This window comes from Nerophis lumbriciformis, linkage group LG28, assembly GCF_033978685.3.
Source record: "Nerophis lumbriciformis linkage group LG28, RoL_Nlum_v2.1, whole genome shotgun sequence".
Classification (NCBI taxonomy): Eukaryota; Metazoa; Chordata; class Actinopteri; order Syngnathiformes; family Syngnathidae; genus Nerophis; species Nerophis lumbriciformis.
In genome coordinates this window covers 1,784,362-1,801,318 of record NC_084575.2, presented here as the reverse complement: position 1 = coordinate 1,801,318, position 16,957 = coordinate 1,784,362, and the positions used below count along the sequence as shown (strand labels likewise).

The 16,957-nt window shown below is 42.2% G+C and overlaps 2 protein-coding genes and 17 non-coding genes across 20 annotated transcripts in view; 18 read left to right on the top strand and 1 right to left on the bottom strand.

Annotated features, from left to right (window-relative positions):
- Positions 1-16,957, bottom strand: part of LOC133570515 (uncharacterized) — a 905,074-nt gene that overhangs the window by 117,174 nt on the left and 770,943 nt on the right. The window lies entirely within an intron of this gene.
- The window catches only part of LOC133570532 (uncharacterized), a 508,763-nt gene that overhangs the window by 165,576 nt on the left and 326,230 nt on the right, over positions 1-16,957 (top strand). The gene's annotated exons all lie outside the window — the stretch shown is intronic.
- Positions 2,892-2,962, top strand: trnag-gcc (transfer RNA glycine (anticodon GCC)). The gene has a single exon. It is a non-coding gene; the product is annotated as a tRNA-Gly (tRNA).
- trnan-guu (transfer RNA asparagine (anticodon GUU)) lies at positions 3,185-3,258 on the top strand. Its single transcript has one exon. It is a non-coding gene; the product is annotated as a tRNA-Asn (tRNA).
- trnan-guu (transfer RNA asparagine (anticodon GUU)) lies at positions 3,816-3,889 on the top strand. The gene has a single exon. It is a non-coding gene; the product is annotated as a tRNA-Asn (tRNA).
- On the top strand, positions 4,716-4,786 carry trnag-gcc (transfer RNA glycine (anticodon GCC)). Its single transcript has one exon. It is a non-coding gene; the product is annotated as a tRNA-Gly (tRNA).
- trnan-guu (transfer RNA asparagine (anticodon GUU)) lies at positions 5,009-5,082 on the top strand. The gene has a single exon. It is a non-coding gene; the product is annotated as a tRNA-Asn (tRNA).
- On the top strand, positions 5,909-5,979 carry trnag-gcc (transfer RNA glycine (anticodon GCC)). Its single transcript has one exon. It is a non-coding gene; the product is annotated as a tRNA-Gly (tRNA).
- On the top strand, positions 7,949-8,019 carry trnag-gcc (transfer RNA glycine (anticodon GCC)). Its single transcript has one exon. It is a non-coding gene; the product is annotated as a tRNA-Gly (tRNA).
- trnan-guu (transfer RNA asparagine (anticodon GUU)) lies at positions 8,242-8,315 on the top strand. The gene has a single exon. It is a non-coding gene; the product is annotated as a tRNA-Asn (tRNA).
- trnag-gcc (transfer RNA glycine (anticodon GCC)) lies at positions 9,142-9,212 on the top strand. The gene has a single exon. It is a non-coding gene; the product is annotated as a tRNA-Gly (tRNA).
- Positions 9,435-9,508, top strand: trnan-guu (transfer RNA asparagine (anticodon GUU)). The gene has a single exon. It is a non-coding gene; the product is annotated as a tRNA-Asn (tRNA).
- Positions 10,628-10,701, top strand: trnan-guu (transfer RNA asparagine (anticodon GUU)). The gene has a single exon. It is a non-coding gene; the product is annotated as a tRNA-Asn (tRNA).
- On the top strand, positions 11,528-11,598 carry trnag-gcc (transfer RNA glycine (anticodon GCC)). The gene has a single exon. It is a non-coding gene; the product is annotated as a tRNA-Gly (tRNA).
- On the top strand, positions 13,568-13,638 carry trnag-gcc (transfer RNA glycine (anticodon GCC)). The gene has a single exon. It is a non-coding gene; the product is annotated as a tRNA-Gly (tRNA).
- trnan-guu (transfer RNA asparagine (anticodon GUU)) lies at positions 13,861-13,934 on the top strand. The gene has a single exon. It is a non-coding gene; the product is annotated as a tRNA-Asn (tRNA).
- Positions 14,761-14,831, top strand: trnag-gcc (transfer RNA glycine (anticodon GCC)). The gene has a single exon. It is a non-coding gene; the product is annotated as a tRNA-Gly (tRNA).
- Positions 15,054-15,127, top strand: trnan-guu (transfer RNA asparagine (anticodon GUU)). The gene has a single exon. It is a non-coding gene; the product is annotated as a tRNA-Asn (tRNA).
- Positions 15,401-15,471, top strand: trnag-gcc (transfer RNA glycine (anticodon GCC)). Its single transcript has one exon. It is a non-coding gene; the product is annotated as a tRNA-Gly (tRNA).

The window sequence follows — 16,957 nt, the reverse complement described above, 5'->3', positions numbered from 1 at the left end:
AAACAAATGAAGCAAGAAAAGTCTTTTCCCAACCTTGAAAAGGGAAGAGGCGGAGAGAAGCAGTTTGTCGCTACATGCGGAAACAAATGCCAAATGGTGTGTGTATCATCTAATAGTGGCCTTCAGATTTCTGTCCTGGGAGTTAAAGACATACACTTGGTTGTCTCCGGTACTGAGAAAGACATGATTCCGTAGTAAGGAGCCCACTTTCACAATACACCACTGTGATAAATAAGCAAACTCCTTCCTTCCATCTTTATTTACAGCGGAAGAGAGACCACCACTGTTTCCCGCGCCTCAAATTCTGACCAATAGCAGTTTGCATTTAGCGGTAGTCGCGTCATCAAGTCTTTATTTTGTCTCTTACTGTGGTGTTGTCTTTATTTTGATATGGCATACAGGATGTGATGTTATTATGCTTGACACATTGACTCCTCTGGAGAATAAACTGATCATTACAACTCATATTAGTAGATTAAAGAAAGTGAATTTTGGTTTGATTTATTGTTTGAAATACTTAAGTGTTAAACTATAGTATTGTTGTTACTTCAATGTTTACGCCAATCAAGCACTTGATGACGTTGTGTTGCTAGACTAGGAAGCGGAAGTAGCGTTCATGAGGAGTTTCCATCATACAATTATTGATATTGTCTCTCAGTATGCAAAATAAAGGGACTTTGATTTATTGCATCAAATGTTAGTTGTAGTATTTACATGTTTTTCTTCAACAGTTGGGCAAGACAACCACAAGGTGGCGTAGGCCGCACCAGCACTTGTGTGGCTCAACCATGAAGAAGAAAACTATCCAATCAAAACATTTTCAAGAAAACTGTCATATTTCAATTCGCTTTGCTTGTTTGTTTTTTTTGCCATTTGTACAACTTTTATCCGGCTTTTAAATCAAGCCCAAATGGAGCTTTTTAACGAAAGTGATACATTTATGATGTTGAAAAGAAGTCAGTTTTAATTGTAAACACTGCAGATAAAATGACAAGACGCATGTAGCAGCTTTTTGTTTATAGCATTTCTTTGTTGCAAAGTAGTGTTGTTGAAGCAAGTCTTTACTATTTCATTGTTAATAATCAAATGTAAATAAACAAATGTAGATACTTTTTCTTATGCCTTCTGATCTCTCTCTCTCTCTCTCTCTCTCTCTCTCTCTCTCTCTCTCTCTCTCTCTCTCTCTCTCTCTCTCTCTTAAATTTGCAAAAAAGTTTATAGTTAAAATGTTTGCAACATAACATTCAAGCCATGCTTGTTTAAACTAATGTAAATGACTGATAATCAATGCTATCGCCTCAAATTGGCTATCATTAATTCAGTGTAGGGTTATAGACATCGTGTTGAAATCCCATGCTGTTCCAGGCACTGTAGCTGTCAGTCAAGGTCCCTGTTTGTTAAATAGGAGATGTTGGGCTCAAATCCCGTCAGTGTCTTGATGATTTTTCTGTAACACTTTCTCAGTTTGTTTTCAGACCACATGAATGCAAGCCAAATTCTATTCGTTTTGAATAAAATCCCAATGGATCCACAGAGTTTGATGTTTACTGCAATGTTTTCTTCCAAAAAATGCCATTTTAAATGTGGATTGAACCAGGACTCAGAAAGAAACACTACTTCAGATGGGTTCCAAATCACTTTGTTACAAGTAGTTTGTCTGGATATTCACCAGAGTAAGCATCCTGGAGATTAAGACAGCAGAGTGGCGCAGCGGAAGCGTGCTGGGCCCATAACCCAGAGGTCGATGGATCGAAACCATCCTCTGCTATGATTTAGGTTTCAGTTGTCTATTTGACTGGTTCTTAATTTGAAAGCAAGGCCAACACTCATTCAGACTGCAGCTGTCTTCTCTAACTCTTTGGGAATTACACCTATGATTCCTGCTAAAAGAGAGGTTAAACATCTTATAAGTCAATCTAAACAGTACAGTTGCAATCCATTGAAAGCCCTGAGAATACAGTGACTTGAATGAATGAGAAATTTCACAGGTTTGTGCGTGACATTTTCATGGAACCCAGCATTCATGATGTTGAAGCCTGAGGTCTGCCTATATGAGAACCCTCTAAATTTGGTGTCGTGTGTGCTCGGCTGTACATGAGGTGGTCAGCTATGTTGCAAACTACTTTATGATGAAACACAGGACCTTGCTATCATTTATTTCCTTGCTTATTTATAAAGGTGTTGGAGCCAAATTTCCCTATTTGTTTATAATGCTTTTATTTTATTTTCTCTAATTGATTGTTGGGTTCAGCATGTTGTATTTCTTTTTTTGGCAGATTGCTCCGCCCACTTCCTGTTAAGAACCAGGAAGTGTCGACAGGGAGGGGACTGTTGCTATGGTGGTGTTACCATGGCAGCCTCCTTAAATTGAGTTCAGGTGTGAGCATGGGCAGGGCGATTGGAGGACAAACAGTTTTCGACCGTGTGGTGTGGTGTCGTGTCATATCATATCGTGTTGTGTCATGTGGTGACAATGCTGGTATAATGTGCCATTCAAGGTTAGCATACTTTGTTATATAACTTACATTTGGTTGAATTTAGATAGTTTGTAATAAACGGATTGTCATATCCAAACACAGTTCTACAGTACTGGACATTCTATCATTTACACGCGTCAAACTGGTCAACACAGTCGCCCTCGGTACCAGCCCAAAGGTAAGGGCTGTACAAAAGGTAAGAAGGAAAGTAAAAAGACAGCCAATGGAAAACATGGTGCTCGCTAGTCTTATTGCTGTTATTAGCTGCATTGCATTTCTTGCCTTTTGTGGATGTTGTTAAATCCCTTGTGCACGTAGAATGTGTTCTACTTTGTAGCATGTTTTGTCTGTCGCAGCCCGCATTTCAAACGTTCTTCCTCTTAACCGAGTTCAGAAACCTCTTTTACTCCACAGGCATTGGTGGTTCAGTGGTAGAATTCTCGCCTGCCACGCGGGAGACCCGGGTCCGATTCCCGGCCAATGCATTCTGTTGCTTTTATTACATTTTAACTAATATTCATAAGGGACAAAAGCAATGTTTGTGACAACCGCAAGACGCAGGCATTCCACCCAAAAGGCATATTGGACTCGCCGAAGTCTGAAGCAGTGTACTTCTAGTTACGCTAATCCAAAGACAATGACATCGGGACATCGTAACATGAGATTTTATAATTTTTTGGGGAGTAATTAATCAAGTAAACCAGTAAGTCTCTGTGGCGCAATCGGTCAGCGCGTTCGGCTGTTAACTGAGAGGATGGTGGTTCAAGCCCACCCAGGGACGAAATCTTGACTCGACCACAGGTGTTTGAGGGTTTTCTTGTACAGCCCATGTCCTTCTCTAAATTTGCAAAAAAGTTTCTAGTTAAAACGTGTGCCACGTTTGCAACATAACTTTCAAGCCATTCTTGTTTAAACTAATGTAAATTACTGATAATCAATGCTATCGCCTCATATTGGCTATCATTAATTCAGTGTCGCATGTTTGGTCCGTCGCAGCCCGCATTTCAAACGTTCTTCCTCTTAACCGAGTTCATAAATCTCTTTTACTCCACAGGCATTGGTGGTTCAATGGTAGAATTCACGCGGGAGACCCGGGTCCGATTCCCGGCCAATGCATTCTGTTGCTTTTATTACATTTTAACTAATATTCATAAGGGACAAAAGCAATGTTTGTGACAACCGCAAGACGCAGGCATTCCACCCAAAAGGCATATTGGACTCGCCGAAGTCTGAAGCAGTGTACTTCTAGTTACGCTAATCCAAAGACAATGACATCGGGACATCGTAACATGAGATTTTATAATTTTTTGGGGAGTAATTAATCAAGTAAACCAGTAAGTCTCTGTGGCGCAATCGGTCAGCGCGTTCGGCTGTTAACTGAGAGGATGGTGGTTCAAGCCCACCCAGGGACGAAATCTTGACTCGACCACAGGTGTTTGAGGGTTTTCTTGTACAGCCCATGTCCTTCTCTAAATTTGCAAAAAAGTTTCTAGTTAAAACGTGTGCCACGTTTGCAACATAACTTTCAAGCCATTCTTGTTTAAACTAATGTAAATTACTGATAATCAATGCTATCGCCTCATATTGGCTATCATTAATTCAGTGTCGCATGTTTGGTCCGTCGCAGCCCGCATTTCAAACGTTCTTCCTCTTAACCGAGTTCATAAATCTCTTTTACTCCACAGGCATTGGTGGTTCAATGGTAGAATTCACGCGGGAGACCCGGGTCCGATTCCCGGCCAATGCATTCTGTTGCTTTTATTACATTTTAACTAATATTCATAAGGGACAAAAGCAATGTTTGTGACAACCGCAAGACGCAGGCATTCCACCCAAAGGGCATATTGGACTCACCGAAGGCTGAATCAGTGTACTTCTAGTTACCCCCATCCAAAGACAATGACAATCGGTCAGCACGTTTGGCTGTTAACTGAGAGGATGGTGGTTCAAGCCCACCCAGGGACGAAATCTTGACTCGAGCACGGGGGTTTGAGGGTTTTCTTGTACAGCCCATGTCCTTCTCTAAATTTGCAAAAAAGTTTCTAGTTAAAACATGTGCCACGTTTGCAACATAACTTTCAAGCCATTCTTGTTTAAACTAATGTAAATTACTGATAATCAATGCTATCGCCTCATTTTGGCTATCATTAATTCAGTGTAGCATGTTTGGTCCGTCGCAGCCCGCATTTCAAACGTTCTTCCTCTTAACCGAGTTCATAAATCTCTTTTACTCCACAGGCATTGGTGGTTCAGTGGTAGAATTCTCGCCTGCCACGCGGGAGACCCGGGTCCGATTCCCGGCCAATGCATTCTGTTGCTTTTATTACATTTTAACTAATATTCATAAGGGACAAAAGCAATGTTTGTGACAACCGCAAGACGCAGGCATTCCACCCAAAAGGCATATTGGACTCGCCGAAGTCTGAAGCAGTGTACTTCTAGTTACGCTAATCCAAAGACAATGACATCGGGACATCGTAACATGAGATTTTATAATTTTTTGGGGAGTAATTAATCAAGTAAACCAGTAAGTCTCTGTGGCGCAATCGGTCAGCGCGTTCGGCTGTTAACTGAGAGGATGGTGGTTCAAGCCCACCCAGGGACGAAATCTTGACTCGACCACAGGTGTTTGAGGGTTTTCTTGTACAGCCCATGTCCTTCTCTAAATTTGCAAAAAAGTTTCTAGTTAAAACGTGTACCACGTTTGCAACATAACTTTCAAGCCATTCTTGTTTAAACTAATGTAAATTACTGATAATCAATGCTATCGCCTCATATTGGCTATCATTAATTCAGTGTCGCATGTTTGGTCCGTCGCAGCCCGCATTTCAAACGTTCTTCCTCTTAACCGAGTTCATAAATCTCTTTTACTCCACAGGCATTGGTGGTTCAATGGTAGAATTCACGCGGGAGACCCGGGTCCGATTCCCGGCCAATGCATTCTGTTGCTTTTATTACATTTTAACTAATATTCATAAGGGACAAAAGCAATGTTTGTGAAAACCGCAAGACGCAGGCATTCCACCCAAAGGACATATTGGACTCACCGAAGGCTGAATCAGTGTACTTCTAGTTACCCCCATCCAAAGACAATGACAATCGGTCAGCACGTTCGGCTGTTAACTGAGAGGATGGTGGTTCAAGCCCACCCAGGGACGAAATCTTGACTCGAGCACGGGGGTTTGAGGGTTTTCTTGTACAGCCCATGTCCTTCTCTAAATTTGCAAAAAAGTTTCTAGTTAAAACGTGTGCCACGTTTGCAACATAACTTTCAAGCCATTCTTGTTTAAACTAATGTAAATTACTGATAATCAATGCTATCGCCTCATATTGGCTATCATTAATTCAGTGTAGCATGTTTGGTCCGTCGCAGCCCGCATTTCAAACGTTCTTCCTCTTAACCGAGTTCATAAATCTCTTTTACTCCACAGGCATTGGTGGTTCAGTGGTAGAATTCTCGCCTGCCACGCGGGAGACCCGGGTCCGATTCCCGGCCAATGCATTCTGTTGCTTTTATTACATTTTAACTAATATTCATAAGGGACAAAAGCAATGTTTGTGAAAACCGCAAGACGCAGGCATTCCACCCAAAGGGCATATTGGACTCACCGAAGGCTGAATCAGTATACTTCTAGTTACGCCCATCCAAAGACAATGACAATCGGTCAGCACGTTCGGCTGTTAATTGAGAGGATGGTGGTTCAAGCCCACCCAGGGACGAAATCTTGACGCGAGCACGAGGGTTTGAGGGTTTTCTTGTACAGTCCATGTTCTTCTCTAAATTTGCAAAAAAGTTTCTAGTAAAAACGTTTGCAACATAACTTTCAAGCCATGCTTGTTTAAACTAATGTAAATTACTGATAATCAATGCTATCGCCTCAAATTGGCTATCATTAATTCAGTGTAGGGTTATAGACATCGTGTTGAAATCCAATGCTGTTCCAGGCACTGTAGCCGTCAGTCAAGGTGCCTGTTTGTTAAATAGGAGATGTTGGGCTCAAATCCCGTCAGTGTCTTGAAGTTTTTTCTGTAACACTTTCTCAGTTTGTTTTCAAACCACATGAATGCAAGCCAAATTCTATTCGTTTTGAATAAAATCCCAATGGATCCACAGAGTTTGATGTTTTCTGCAATGTTTTCTTCCAAAAAATGCCATTTTAAATGTGGATTGAACCAGGACTCAGAAAGAAACACTACTTCAGATGGGTTCCAAATCACTTTGTTACAAGAAGTTTGTCTGGATATTCACCAGAGTAAGCATCCTGGAGATTAAGACAGCAGAGTGGCGCAGCGGAAGCGTGCTGGGCCCATAACCCAGAGGTCGATGGATCGAAACCATCCTCTGCTATGATTTAGGTTTCAGTTGTCTATTTGACTGGTTCTTAATTTGAAAGCAAGGCCAACACTCATTCAGACTGCAGCTGTCTTCTCTAACTCTTTGGGAATTACACCTATGATTCCTGCTAAAAGAGAGGTTAAACATCTTATAAGTCAATCTAAACAGTACAGTTGCAATCCATTGAAAGCCCTGAGAATACAGTGACTTGAATGAATGAGAAATTTCACAGGTTTGTGCGTGACATTTTCATGGAACCCAGCATTCATGATGTTGAAGCCTGTGGTCTGCCTATATGAGAACCCTCTAAATTTGGTGTCGTGTGTGCTCGGCTGTACATGAGGTGGTCAGCTATGTTGCAAACTACTTTATGATGAAACACAGGACCTTGCTATCATTTATTTCCTTGCTTATTTATAAAGGTGTTGGAGCCAAATTTCCCTATTTGTTTATAATGCTTTTATTTTATTTTCTCTAATTGATTGTTGGGTTCAGCATGTTGTATTTCCTTTTTTGGCAGATTGCTCCGCCCACTTCCTGTTAAGAACCAGGAAGTGTCGACAGGGAGGGGACTGTTGCTATGGTGGGGTTACCATGGCAGCCTCCTTAAATTGAGTTCAGGTGTGAGCATGGGCAGGGCGATTGGAGGACAAACAGTTTTCGACCGTGTGGTGTCGTGTCGTGTCATATCATATCGTGTTGTGTCATGTGGTGACAATGCTGGTATAATGTGCCATTCAAGGTTAGCATACATTGTTATATAACTTACATTTGGTTTAATTTAGATAGCTTGTAATAAACGGATTGTCATATCCAAACACAGTTCTACAGTACTGGACATTCTATCATTTACACGCGTCAAACTGGTCAACACAGTCGCCCTCGGTACCAGCCCAAAGGTAAGGGCTGTACAAAAGGTAAGAAGGAAAGTAAAAAGACGGCCAATGGAAAACATGGTGCTCGCTAGTCTTATTGCTGTTATTAGCTGCATTGCATTTCTTGCCTTTTGTGGATGTTGTTAAATCCCTTGTGCACGTAGAATGTGTTCTACTTTGTAGCATGTTTTGTCTGTCGCAGCCCGCATTTCAAACGTTCTTCCTCTTAACCGAGTTCAGAAACCTCTTTTACTCCACAGGCATTGGTGGTTCAGTGGTAGAATTCTCGCCTGCCACGCGGGAGACCCGGGTCCGATTCCCGGCCAATGCATTATGTTGCTTTTATTACATTTTAACTAATATTCATAAGGGACAAAAGCAATGTTTGTGACAACCGCAAGACGCAGGCATTCCACCCAAAAGGCATATTGGACTCGGCGAAGTCTGAAGCAGTGTACTTCTAGTTACGCTAATCCAAAGACAATGACATCGGGACATCGTAACATGAGATTTTATAATTTTTTGGGGAGTAATTAATCAATTAAACCAGTAAGTCTCTGTGGCGCAATCGGTCAGCGCGTTCGGCTGTTAACTGAGAGGATGGTGGTTCAAGCCCACCCAGGGACGAAATCTTGACTCGACCACAGGTGTTTGAGGGTTTTCTTGTACAGCCCATGTCCTTCTCTAAATTTGCAAAAAAGTTTCTAGTTAAAACGTGTGCCACGTTTGCAACATAACTTTCAAGCCATTCTTGTTTAAACTAATGTAAATTACTGATAATCAATGCTATCGCCTCATATTGGCTATCATTAATTCAGTGTCGCATGTTTGGTCCGTCGCAGCCCGCATTTCAAACGTTCTTCCTCTTAACCGAGTTCATAAATCTCTTTTACTCCACAGGCATTGGTGGTTCAATGGTAGAATTCACGCGGGAGACCCGGGTCCGATTCCCGGCCAATGCATTCTGTTGCTTTTATTACATTTTAACTAATATTCATAAGGGACAAAAGCAATGTTTGTGCCAACCGCAAGACGCAGGCATTCCACCCAAAGGGCATATTGGACTCACCGAAGGCTGAATCAGTGTACTTCTAGTTACCCCCATCCAAAGACAATGACAATCGGTCAGCACGTTCGGCTGTTAACTGAGAGGATGGTGGTTCAAGCCCACCCAGGGACGAAATCTTGACTCGAGCACGGGGGTTTGAGGGTTTTCTTGTACAGCCCATGTCCTTCTCTAAATTTGCAAAAAAGTTTCTAGTTAAAACATGTGCCACGTTTGCAACATAACTTTCAAGCCATTCTTGTTTAAACTAATGTAAATTACTGATAATCAATGCTATCGCCTCATTTTGGCTATCATTAATTCAGTGTAGCATGTTTGGTCCGTCGCAGCCCGCATTTCAAACGTTCTTCCTCTTAACCGAGTTCATAAATCTCTTTTACTCCACAGGCATTGGTGGTTCAGTGGTAGAATTCTCGCCTGCCACGCGGGAGACCCGGGTCCGATTCCCGGCCAATGCATTCTGTTGCTTTTATTACATTTTAACTAATATTCATAAGGGACAAAAGCAATGTTTGTGACAACCGCAAGACGCAGGCATTCCACCCAAAAGGCATATTGGACTCGCCGAAGTCTGAAGCACTGTACTTCTAGTTACGCTAATCCAAAGACAATGACATCGGGACATCGTAACATGAGATTTTATAATTTTTTGGGGAGTAATTAATCAAGTAAACCAGTTAGTCTCTGTGGCGCAATCGGTCAGCGCGTTCGGCTGTTAACTGAGAGGATGGTGGTTCAAGCCCACCCAGGGACGAAATCTTGACTCGACCACAGGTGTTTGAGGGTTTTCTTGTACAGCCCATGTCCTTCTCTAAATTTGCAAAAAAGTTTCTAGTTAAAACGTGTGCCACGTTTGCAACATAACTTTCAAGCCATTCTTGTTTAAACTAATGTAAATTACTGATAATCAATGCTATCGCCTCATATTGGCTATCATTAATTCAGTGTCGCATGTTTGGTCCGTCGCAGCCCGCATTTCAAACGTTCTTCCTCTTAACCGAGTTCATAAATCTCTTTTACTCCACAGGCATTGGTGGTTCAATGGTAGAATTCACGCGGGAGACCCGGGTCCGATTCCCGGCCAATGCATTCTGTTGCTTTTATTACATTTTAACTAATATTCATAAGGGACAAAAGCAATGTTTGTGACAACCGCAAGATGCAGGCATTCCACCCAAAGGGCATATTGGACTCACCGAAGGCTGAATCAGTGTACTTCTAGTTACCCCCATCCAAAGACAATGACAATCGGTCAGCACGTTCGGCTGTTAACTGAGAGGATGGTGGTTCAAGCCCACCCAGGGACGAAATCTTGACTCGAGCACGGGGGTTTGAGGGTTTTCTTGTACAGCCCATGTCCTTCTCTAAATTTGCAAAAAAGTTTCTAGTTAAAACATGTGCCACGTTTGCAACATAACTTTCAAGCCATTCTTGTTTAAACTAATGTAAATTACTGATAATCAATGCTATCACCTCATATTGGCTATCATTAATTCAGTGTAGCATGTTTGGTCCGTCGCAGCCCGCATTTCAAACGTTCTTCCTCTTAACCGAGTTCATGAATCTCTTTTACTCCACAGGCATTGGTGGTTCAGTGGTAGAATTCTCACCTGCCACGCGGGAGACCCGGGTCCGATTCCCGGCCAATGCATTCTGTTGCTTTTATTACATTTTAACTAATATTCATAAGGGACAAAAGCAATGTTTGTGAAAACCGCAAGACGCAGGCATTCCACCCAAAAGGCATATTGGACTCGCCGAAGTCTGAAGCAGTGTACTTCTAGTTACGCTAATCCAAAGACAATGACATCGGGACATCGGAACATGAGATTTTATAATTTTTTGGGGAGTAATTAATCAAGTAAACCAGTAAGTCTCTGTGGCGCAATCGGTCAGCGCGTTCGGCTGTTAACTGAGAGGATGGTGGTTCAAGCCCACCCAGGGACGAAATCTTGACTCGACCACAGGTGTTTGAGGGTTTTCTTGTACAGCCCATGTCCTTCTCTAAATTTGCAAAAAAGTTTCTAGTTAAAACGTGTGCCACGTTTGCAACATAACTTTCAAGCCATTCTTGTTTAAACTAATGTAAATTACTGATAATCAATGCTATCGCCTCATATTGGCTATCATTAATTCAGTGTCGCATGTTTGGTCCGTCGCAGCCCGCATTTCAAACGTTCTTCCTCTTAACCGAGTTCATAAATCTCTTTTACTCCACAGGCATTGGTGGTTCAATGGTAGAATTCACGCGGGAGACCCGGGTCCGATTCCCGGCCAATGCATTCTGTTGCTTTTATTACATTTTAACTAATATTCATAAAGGACAAAAGCAATGTTTGTGACAACCGCAAGACGCAGGCATTCCACCCAAAGGGCATATTGGACTCACCGAAGGCTGAATCAGTGTACTTCTAGTTACCCCCATCCAAAGACAATGACAATCGGTCAGCACGTTCGGCTGTTAACTGAGAGGATGGTGGTTCAAGCCCACCCAGGGACGAAATCTTGACTCGAGCACGGGGGTTTGAGGGTTTTCTTGTACAGCCCATGTCCTTCTCTAAATTTGCAAAAAAGTTTCTAGTTAAAACATGTGCCACGTTTGCAACATAACTTTCAAGCCATTCTTGTTTAAACTAATGTAAATTACTGATAATCAATGCTATCGCCTCATTTTGGCTATCATTAATTCAGTGCAGCATGTTTGGTCCGTCGCAGCCCGCATTTCAAACGTTCTTCCTCTTAACCGAGTTCATAAATCTCTTTTACTCCACAGGCATTGGTGGTTCAGTGGTAGAATTCTCGCCTGCCACGCGGGAGACCCGGGTCCGATTCCCGGCCAATGCATTCTGTTGCTTTTATTACATTTTAACTAATATTCATAAGGGACAAAAGCAATGTTTGTGACAACCGCAAGACGCAGGCATTCCACCCAAAGGGCATATTGGACTCACCAAAGGCTGAATCAGTATACTTCTAGTTACGCCCATCCAAAGACAATGACAATCGGTCAGCACGTTCGGCTGTTATCTGAGAGGATGGTGGTTCAAGCCCACCCAGGGACGAAATCTTGACGCGAGCACGAGGGTTTGAGGGTTTTCTTGTACAGTCCATGTCCTTCTCTAAATTTGCAAAAAAGTTTCTAGTAAAAACGTTTGCAACATAACTTTCAAGCCATGCTTGTTTAAACTAATGTAAATTACTGATAATCAATGCTATCGCCTCAAATTGGCTATCATCAATTCAGTGTAGGGTTATAGACATCGTGTTGAAATCCCATGCTGTTCCAGGCACTGTAGCCGTCAGTCAAGGTGCCTGTTTGTTAAATAGGAGATGTTGGGCTCAAATCCCGTCAGTGTCTTGAAGTTTTTTCTGTAACACTTTCTCAGTTTGTTTTCAAACCACATGAATGCAAGCCAAATTCTATTAGTTTTGAATAAAATCCCAATGGATCCACAGAGTTTGATGTTTACTGCAATGTTTTCTTCCAAAAAATGCCATTTTAAATGTGGATTGAACCAGGACTCAGAAAGAAACACTACTTCAGATGGGTTCCAAATCACTTTGTTACAAGTAGTTTGTCTGGATATTCACCAGAGTAAGCATCCTGGAGTTTAAGACAGCAGAGTGGCGCAGCGGAAGCGTGCTGGGCCCATAACCCAGAGGTCGATGGATCGAAACCATCCTCTGCTATGATTTAGGTTTCAGTTGTCTATTTGACTGGTTCTTAATTTGAAAGCAAGGCCAACACTCATTCAGACTGCAGCTGTCTTCTCTAACTCTTTGGGAATTACACCTATGATTCCTGCTAAAAGAGAGGTTAAACATCTTATAAGTCAATCTAAACAGTACAGTTGCAATCCATTGAAAGCCCTGAGAATACAGTGACTTGAATGAATGAGAAATTTCACAGCTTTGTGCGTGACATTTTCATGGAACCCAGCATTCATGATGTTGAAGCCTGAGGTCTGCCTATATGAGAACCCTCTAAATTTGGTGTCGTGTGTGCTCGGCTGTACATGAGGTGGTCAGCTATGTTGCAAACTACTTTATGATGAAACACAGGACCTTGCTATCATTTATTTCCTTGCTTATTTATAAAGGTGTTGGAGCCAAATTTCCCTATTTGTTTATAATGCTTTTATTTTATTTTCTCTAATTGATTGTTGGGTTCAGCATGTTGTATTTCCTTTTTTGGCAGATTGCTCCGCCCACTTCCTGTTAAGAACCAGGAAGTGTCGACAGGGAGGGGACTGTTGCTATGGTGGGGTTACCATGGCAGCCTCCTTAAATTGAGTTCAGGTGTGAGCATGGGCAGGGCGATTGGAGGACAAACAGTTTTCGACCGTGTGGTGTCGTGTCGTGTCATATCATATCGTGTTGTGTCATGTGGTGACAATGCTGGTATAATGTGCCATTCAAGGTTAGCATACTTTGTTATATAACTTACATTTGGTTGAATTTAGATAGTTTGTAATAAACGGATTGTCATATCCAAACACAGTTCTACAGTACTGGACATTCTATCATTTACACGCGTCAAACTGGTCAACACAGTCGCCCTCGGTACCAGCCCAAAGGTAAGGGCTGTACAAAAGGTAAGAAGGAAAGTAAAACGACGGCCAATGGAAAACATGGTGCTCGCTAGTCTTATTGCTGTTATTAGCTGCATTGCATTTCTTGCCTTTTGTGGATGTTGTTAAATCCCTTGTGCACGTAGAATGTGTTCTACTTTGTAGCATGTTTTGTCTGTCGCAGCCCGCATTTCAAACGTTCTTCCTCTTAACCGAGTTCAGAAACCTCTTTTACTCCACAGGCATTGGTGGTTCAGTGGTAGAATTCTCGCCTGCCACGCGGGAGACCCGGGTCCGATTCCCGGCCAATGCATTCTGTTGCTTTTATTACATTTTAACTAATATTCATAAGGGACAAAAGCAATGTTTGTGACAACCGCAAGACGCAGGCATTCCACCTAAAAGGCATATTGGACTCGCCGAAGTCTGAAGCAGTGTACTTCTAGTTACGCTAATCCAAAGACAATGACATCGGGACATCGTAACATGAGATTTTATCATTTTTTGGGGAGTAATTAATCAAGTAAACCAGTAAGTCTCTGTGGCGCAATCGGTCAGCGCGTTCGGCTGTTAACTGAGAGGATGGTGGTTCAAGCCCACCCAGGGACGAAATCTTGACTCGACCACAGGTGTTTGAGGGTTTTCTTGTACAGCCCATGTCCTTCTCTAAATTTGCAAAAAAGTTTCTAGTTAAAACGTGTGCCACGTTTGCAACATAACTTTCAAGCCATTCTTGTTTAAACTCATGTAAATTACTGATAATCAATGCTATCGCCTCATATTGGCTATCATTAATTCAGTGTCGCATGTTTGGTCCGTCGCAGCCCGCATTTCAAACGTTCTTCCTCTTAACCGAGTTCATAAATCTCTTTTACTCCACAGGCATTGGTGGTTCAATGGTAGAATTCACGCGGGAGACCCGGGTCCGATTCCCGGCCAATGCATTCTGTTGCTTTTATTACATTTTAACTAATATTCATAAGGGACAAAAGCAATGTTTGTGACAACCGCAAGACGCAGGCATTCCACCCAAAGGGCATATTGGACTCACCGAAGGCTGAATCAGTGTACTTCTAGTTACCCCCATCCAAAGACAATGACAATCGGTCAGCACGTTCGGCTGTTAACTGAGAGGATGGTGGTTCAAGCCCACCCAGGGACGAAATCTTGACTCGAGCACGGGGGTTTGAGGGTTTTCTTGTACAGCCCATGTCCTTCTCTAAATTTGCAAAAAAGTTTCTAGTTAAAACATGTGCCACGTTTGCAACATAACTTTCAAGCCATTCTTGTTTAAACTAATGTAAATTACTGATAATCAATGCTATCGCCTCATTTTGGCTATCATTAATTCAGTGTAGCATGTTTGGTCCGTCGCAGCCCGCATTTCAAACGTTCTTCCTCTTAACCGAGTTCATAAATCTCTTTTACTCCACAGGCATTGGTGGTTCAGTGGTAGAATTCTCGCCTGCCACGCGGGAGACCCGGGTCCGATTCCCGGCCAATGCATTCTGTTGCTTTTATTACATTTTAACTAATATTCATAAGGGACAAAAGCAATGTTTGTGACAACCGCAAGACGCAGGCATTCCACCCAAAAGGCATATTGGACTCGCCGAAGTCTGAAGCAGTGTACTTCTAGTTACGCTAATCCAAAGACAATGACATCGGGACATCGTAACATGAGATTTTATAATTTTTTGGGGAGTAATTAATCAAGTAAACCAGTAAGTCTCTGTGGCGCAATCGGTCAGCGCGTTCGGCTGTTAACTGAGAGGATGGTGGTTCAAGCCCACCCAGGGACGAAATCTTGACTCGAGCACGGGGGTTTGAGGGTTTTCTTGTACAGCCCATGTCCTTCTCTAAATTTGCAAAAAAGTTTCTAGTTAAAACGTGTGCCACGTTTGCAACATAACTTTCAAGCCATTCTTGTTTAAACTAATGTAAATTACTGATAATCAATGCTATCGCCTCATATTGGCTATCATTAATTCAGTGTAGCATGTTTGGTCCGTCGCAGCCCGCATTTCAAACGTTCTTCCTCTTAACCGAGTTCATAAATCTCTTTTACTCCACAGGCATTGGTGGTTCAGTGGTAGAATTCTCGCCTGCCACGCGGGAGACCCGGGTCCGATTCCCGGCCAATGCATTCTGTTGCTTTTATTACATTTTAACTAATATTCATAAGGGACAAAAGCAATGTTTGTGAAAACCGCAAGACGCAGGCATTCCACCCAAAGGGCATATTGGACTCACCGAAGGCTGAATCAGTGTACTTCTAGTTACGCCCATCCAAAGACAATGTCAATCGGTCAGCACGTTCGGCTGTTAACTGAGAGGATGGTGGTTCAAGCCCACCCAGGGACGAAATCTTGACGCGAGCACGAGGGTTTGAGGGTTTTCTTGTACAGTCCATGTCCTTCTCTAAATTTGCAAAAAAAAAAGTTTCTAGTAAAAACGTTTGCAACATAACTTTCAAGCCATGCTTGTTTAAACTAATGTAAATTACTGATAATCAATGCTATCGCCTCAAATTGGCTATCATTAATTCAGTGTAGGGTTATAGACATCGTGTTGAAATCCCATGCTGTTCCAGGCACTGTAGCTGTCAGTCAAGGTGCCTGTTTGTTAAATAGGAGATGTTGGGCTCAAATCCCGTCAGTGTCTTGAAGTTTTTTCTGTAACACTTTCTCAGTTTGTTTTCAAACCACATGAATGCAAGCCAAATTCTATTCGTTTTGAATAAAATCCCAATGGATCCACAGAGTTTGATGTTTACTGCAATGTTTTCTTCCAAAAAATGCCATTTTAAATGTGGATTGAACCAGGACTCAGAAAGAAACACTACTTCAGATGGGTTCCAAATCACTTTGTTACAAGTAGTTTGTCTGGATATTCACCAGAGTAAGCATCCTGGAGTTTAAGACAGCAGAGTGGCGCAGCGGAAGCGTGCTGGGCCCATAACCCAGAGGTCGATGGATCGAAACCATCCTCTGCTATGATTTAGGTTTCAGTTGTCTATTTGACTGGTTCTTAATTTGAAAGCAAGGCCAACACTCATTCAGACTGCAGCTGTCTTCTCTAACTCTTTGGGAATTACACCTATGATTCCTGCTAAAAGAGAGGTTAAACATCTTATCAGTCAATCTAAACAGTACAGTTGCAATCCATTGAAAGCCCTGAGAATACAGTGACTTGAATGAATGAGAAATTTCACAGGTTTGTGCGTGACATTTTCATGGAACCCAGCATTCATGATGTTGAAGCCTGAGGTCTGCCTATATGAGAACCCTCTAAATTTGGTGTCGTGTGTGCTCGGCTGTACATGAGGTGGTCAGCTATGTTGCAAACTACTTTATGATGAAACACAGGACCTTGCTATCATTTATTTCCTTGCTTATTTATAAAGGTGTTGGAGCCAAATTTCCCTATTTGTTTATAATGCTTTTATTTTATTTTCTCTAATTGATTGTTGGGTTCAGCATGTTGTATTTCCTTTTTTGGCAGATTGCTCCGCCCACTTCCTGTTAAGAACCAGGAAGTGTCGACAGGGAGGGGACTGTTGCTATGGTGGGGTTACCATGGCAGCCTCCTTAAATTGAGTTCAGGTGTGAGCATGGGCAGGGCGATTGGAG